The following is a 6,151-nucleotide window of genomic DNA, read 5'->3' as shown; positions in this document are numbered from 1 at the left end:
GAACCCAGCACTAAACCGAACTCATTCACGCACACTCACTCACTTCACTCACTCATTCAGTCAGTCACTAGTGTCAGTTGCATAACGGCTGTAAACGGTATATTGAACAACAGATCATTTATATGTGGAGACTGTAGGGATGGTGACACATACTGATGTATGTTTGTAGCGGAATGAGTTGGGTCAAACGCCGCAATCAGTATGGCAGTTGTGGGTAATAGACTGCTGAAGTGTGTTTGTGGTTTAGGTACATAATCATCACTGTTCCTCGCTCATTCCACGCATCCAGACAATGGGCGGACATTTTCCAGCATAATAACGCTATAATACTGAATACGATACAACCACAACCCCATTAACAAGATAATCAGTTTACCTGCTATTACATCACTCCCTGAACTCCAAAGATACACTGGGTGCTAAGACCAATTCAAACCCGGTTTTTGACTGGTGTCGTGCGTGGTATGTAGCTCCGGTTGGTATTCCTGTCATCATATCATCTGACTTGACAAGTAGATCACTTTGTCTCTCATTACGTCAGTCTCCAGCCCGACCTTTGTCTCTCATGACATCAGTCTCCAGCCCGACCTTTGTCTCTCATGACATCAGTCTCCAGCCCGACCTTTGTCTCTCATGACATCAGTCTCCAGCCCGACCTTTGTCTCTCATGACATCAGTCTCCAGCCCGACCTTTGTCTCTCATGACATCAGTCTCCAGCCTGACCTTTGTCTCTCATTACGTCAGTCTCCAGCCCGATCTTTGTCTCTCTCATGACACCAATGTCCTGCCCGACCTTTGTCTCTCATTACGTTTGTCTCCAGCCCGATCTTTGTCTCTCGTTACGTCAGTCTCAAACCCGATCTTTGTCTCTCATGACTTCAGTCTCTAGCCTGACCTTTGATTCTATCATCTGATTTGATAAGTAGTTTATTTTGTCTCTCATGACATCATCATAGCCCGACCTTTGTCTCTCATGACACCAGTCTAAAAACACGACCTTCTTCTCTCTCATGCCATCAATATCCAGCCCGTCCTTTATCTCTCTCATGACACCATTATCCAGCCCGTCCTTTGTCTCTCATTACGTCAGTCTCTAGCCTGACCTTTATTTCTCTCATGACATCAGTCTCCAGCCCGACCTTCCTCTCTCATTACGTCAGTCTCTAGCCTGATCTTTGGCTCTCTATACGTCAGTCTCCAGCCCGACCTTTGTCTCTCTCATAACACCAATCCCCTGCCCGACCTTCCTCTCTCATTTCGTCAGTCACTAGCCTGATCTTTGGCTCTCATTACGTCAGTCTCCAGCCCGTCCTTTATCTCTCTCATGACACCATTCTCCAGCCCGACCGTCCTCTCTCATTTCGTCAGTCTCTAGCCCGACCTTTGTCTCTCTCAGTACGTCAGTCTCTAGCCTGACCTTTGTCTCTCATTTTGTCAGTCTCCATCCCGACCTTTGTCTCTCAGGACGTCAGTCTCTAGCCCGACTTTGTCTCTCATTACGTCAGTCTCCAGCCCGACCTTTGTCTCTCTCAGTACGTCAGTCTCCAGCCCGACCTTTGTTTCTCATTACGTCAGCCTCCATCCCGACCTTTGTCTCTCAGAACGCCAGTCTCTAACCTGACCTTTGTCTCTCATTCTGTCAATCTCCAGTCCGACCCTTGTCTCTCATTACGTCAGTCTCTAGCCCGATCCTTGTCTCTCTCATGACACCATTCTCCAGCCCGAACTTTGTCTCTCATTACGTCAGTCTCTAGCCTGACCTTTGTCTCTTATGGGGCGGTGGGGTAGCCCAGTGGTTAAAGCGTTGGCTCGTCACGCCGAAGACCCGTGTTCGAATCCCCGCATGGGTACAATTTGTGAAGCCCATTTCTGGTGTCCCCCGCCGTGATGTTGCTGGAATATTGCTAAAAGCGGCGTAAAACGAAATTCAGTCAGTCAGTCAGTCTTTGTCTCTTATATCGTCAGTCTCTAGCCCGATCTTTGTTTCACTCATGACATCAGTATCCAGCCCGACCTTTGTCTCTCATGACATAACTCTCCAGCCCGGCCTTTGTCTCTCATTACGTCAGTCTCTAGCCCGTTCTTTGTCTCTCATGCCATCAATCTCTAGCCCGATCTTTGTCTCTCATTACGTCAGTCTCTAGCCCGACCTTCCTCTCTCATTACGTCAGTCTCTAGCCCGATCTTTCTCTCTCATGCCATCAATCTCTAGCCCGATCTTTGTCTCTCACATAACTCCAATCTCCAGTCCGACCCTTGTCTCTCATGACAACAGTTTCAGCTCTACCTCTGTCTAACAGTTCTTCGTGTCGATCATGAAACTATTTTTTAATACCTGACCATCCCCTTTTCCGCGCTCCCTGTGAAGCCTCCTCTCCAAGGAGTAAACTGTAAACGCCATCCTTTAAAATGTTACCATAGCAACAACAGTGCCATGACGTCATCAACAAAAAGTCACAAGCGATGATATTATTACACCACTCACGTGAAACTATATATTAGTGTAAATACTCATGTTCCTGTTTGGAGTACTGTGTTACAATCATTCAGAGCCGAGAATGGTTGTATGATTCGAATGTATACAACACGATGGGGTATATTTTACAACCATTTCCAATATTCCATCAAAGTGAAGCCAACAGATTTTAACCAGAACTTATTTTTCAAAGTATGCAATGTTATTATATAATTATATATCGTCCATTTAAAAGGATAATGCTTTATTTTTACTATTCAATATGTGTGTATATATTATGCTGTACCTTTAGATAAGTATCACATCTTCTGGCTTGTACTCACACCATCCTATCCACACGCAAACCCGTGACGTCATTCACGCTCTCATCATGAGCGATACCCGCAGTAATCTGCCACGTTTACATCGTTGTTGTTATTTGCAGTTGTTTGTTTAACTTACGTTAGATGAAATGAGGTATTAAAAGCAATAAAAGTAAAACTTTGTCACTATTCGCTTTCGAAAAATACGAAATGGAGATCATATTATCCTGACGACATTCGCTGTCTGATATCAACAACTGTCTGTCATTATTTTTCTCACACCATAGACGAGAGGTGTGACTGAACTGATAATAATAATGATCATAACTTACACACAAAAATGGAAAAAAGATATTCAGGGTAAGGTTTTCACTCTAAACATTCATTATATCCTAACTGGTTTTGCGGAAAATCCTAAATCTAGCTCGACACCTTACACATATATACAACTAGCCATATCCACCACGACATCACCTTAAAACTCCACCCCATCCCACCCCCGACACCACCCCACCCCTCTCCCCTCACCCATGCCACTCGGACCAGAATCCCCCACACCAACATTCCAGTCCCAGCATATTCCAGTGCAATGTATGTCACAGAAGACCCTAGAGCATCTGCACTCAGAACCTCATTAATCCGAACTATGTTTTGTCCAGGTTAAACAGGGTCCTGACGAAAACGAGGTTCCGCTGCCGTTTGTACGACCAACTAGTAGTATCGGTTATGCCCTATCAATTCCCTTATATCAATTTTGGTTTTCGTCTGAAGTGACTGAGTGCATGTTCAGCGTCTATTATGTCAACTATATTGTAATCATGTACGTGTGAGGATGTATACGGCGCCAGGCAGGTCGAATGTAGCATCACTCTGACAGTATTAGTGTCCCATGTAGGCTAGGCTTATTTTGAAGGTCAAGGTTACTCATCAAGCAGTAGACAGAAGGGTATGTAACTCTTGTCCTCCAGTGGGATTTTCACCACATGTGAGAGTCCTATTGTTATGGGTGAGATCACAATATCTGTACATATAGCAGGTACATTACTTTATTCAAGTAAAGGTCACCAAGAATCACATCTGGTTCCATCATACCAGAGACCATATACCGACGGTCTCTGATCATACCTAATCCAGTAACGACAAATCCACGATGCCATTGTCAATGTCCACCATTCGTTAAAGCGAAAATCAAGGTTGATTTGCTATTAAACGTTTGAGGTTTGATAAGAAACGTCATGTTTACAACTCTACCGTGGTTTTCAATCGGATGTAGTACTGTATTCATACTCGCATACACAAAATATTTCTATGCACTGTCGAACTTCTGTTGAAACAAATTAAAGAAATTCGAACAAGAACTTAGCAAGATAAGTGTTTAACGTGAAGAATATTATTGTATATCAATGCTATCAACTTTCACCTGATTGGCTGAATCCGCGGTAGATATTCCGTGTTAATACATATTAACAGGTTCGACTGTGTTTTGATTAAACGATTTGGTCATCATAATTCACAGATGGAAATTTACAGCTGAGCCAAAAAGAAAATGCACCCCATTTTGCAGCCGGCAGGACATGTAACAAACAAAGGTCATTAGATGATGAAGTTTTTCATACGGATGCCATGCTTGTGTTTTAGACCATATGTGTACAGTGTTATGGCGACTCTTTTCAACCCAGTGGCCTTCAGAAACGTTTTGATGACGTAAGGTTTTTTTCATATCCAATTTTCGAACGTATACTTTCTTTTGCCCGGTAGTGTTTAGAATTTGATCTGGGTGGCGGTACAATCATAGACATGTTGCAGCGTCTAGGCAAATTAGGAAAACCCGGGATGAGGATGCTTATTATTATTTGACAGAAACACATATTCATTTATCGTTATAGAACGACCGGGGGATTGGCCAATTTACGTCCACTCTCGTAAACATTCAGATGGTGTCCGTGGGCTGAGAGTATACGTTTAGGGAGCTGTTATTTGATGACACTAAACCCTCAGAGGGCTCTCCTGTGTTTAAGGTAATTCTTTTCAGAGTTCTTCAGTGTTGAACATTGGGATACTTTCCCCGCTCTCCCGGGACCTGTATATTGGAATGGACGTTAGGGGTTCATTGTGAAGACGAGGTGGGTTAAATGCCAACCGCGAGGAGAGTTAATTGTGTTCGTTCTAGTCTCGGGTCTTTTGGGCATGTAGATGGTATTGATCTTTCTAATTGAACTTGACGTTTCCTCAGACAAGCTACATCGGCCCTGGTATCTATCAGCTGACGAAATGACGACACGCTTAAAATACTTCCATCATTCCTGCTTTTCAAATAGCAATTATAGGAAAATGGAGACATATTGTGTCTAATTTCTAATCTTCTAGGCCAACGATCAATGGATGTTTGATGGAATAATATAGAAGCTAACCGCATGGTCTTAAGCAATATAGGACGAACTGATCACTGACAGCAGGGTAGAAAGAGACTGAAAATCAGTCTCTGTGTCAGTGTTACTGATAAGTGATGCTTGATACTATTTCGGGCAGATCGAAATTTGGTGTTAAGTAGCTTGAGAAAGGCTGTACTCTAAAACAGGAATGTCTGACTAGGAGCAACTTAAAACGCAAGCTTCCAGAACGGAATGGGATTCTTTAGAAAAAGGTAAATTAAGCCCTAATCATTCCAGGGAAAAAACAGGATCGAAACACAAAAGAAAATTTTGCGAAATTGGATAATGGATATCCTTTTTAAAAAATTTGAACTTATTTAGGAAGAAACGAACTTGGAAACCAACTATTTCGCCTTCGAGTCGTTTATTGCGAGTGCACATGTTAAATATAGAGTAATATAAGTCGATAATTCAGACATTATCGAGTTAGAACCCAAGACTAACAAATTAAGGAAATTGACTCAAGTTGGGAAACTATATGGTGCAATCAATACTGATGGGGAGGAAGAGCATCTGCTGTGTACTGGAGTGAGGGCTAATTCAAGCAGACGGAGGCTGCAGTTTATTGCCATCGATCAGTGGGTTTGACAATAAAATAATGTTTTCTTTGTTCGAGTAACGTTCAGACAATTCCGAATCTACTCTCACACTTAATGAGTAAGTAGATCTATTTCAATGGGTCGGAGTGACATTGTCACTGCTGTGATACGGATTAGTGCTACATGTTCTTTAGTGGGGGTGGGGAGACGGGGGTAGCCAGGAACTCCAAGCCCCGACGATTCGCTGCCCACGGTTGCGTCCCTTGGGCATACCAGGAACCTACGTTCATAGATCCGAATCCCATGTTCCTAGGTATGTCAGAACCATTTCCTTGATCGTAGGCTTCATTAAGGTTGTCCTTCCATCTTAATCTGACGTAACTAGAGTAGCGTTAATCCTT

At 43.1% G+C, this 6,151-nt stretch overlaps 1 long non-coding RNA gene across 1 annotated transcript; it reads right to left on the bottom strand.

Moving 5' to 3' along the window:
- Positions 1 to 2,088: 2,088 nt before the first annotated feature.
- Positions 2,089 to 3,187, bottom strand: LOC124263268. Its single transcript, XR_006894797.1, has 2 exons — positions 2,256 to 3,187; positions 2,089 to 2,219 (listed from the first exon to the last, which is right to left on the bottom strand). It is a non-coding gene; the product is annotated as an uncharacterized LOC124263268 (long non-coding RNA).
- Between the last annotated feature and the right edge of the window lie 2,964 nt (positions 3,188 to 6,151).

The sequence above is a fragment of the Haliotis rubra genome, unplaced genomic scaffold (assembly GCF_003918875.1).
Source record: "Haliotis rubra isolate DU_JTF1 unplaced genomic scaffold, ASM391887v1 Scf876, whole genome shotgun sequence".
In the NCBI taxonomy this organism is placed as follows: domain Eukaryota; kingdom Metazoa; phylum Mollusca; class Gastropoda; order Lepetellida; family Haliotidae; genus Haliotis; species Haliotis rubra.
This window is presented reverse-complemented; position numbering and strand designations above follow the sequence as displayed.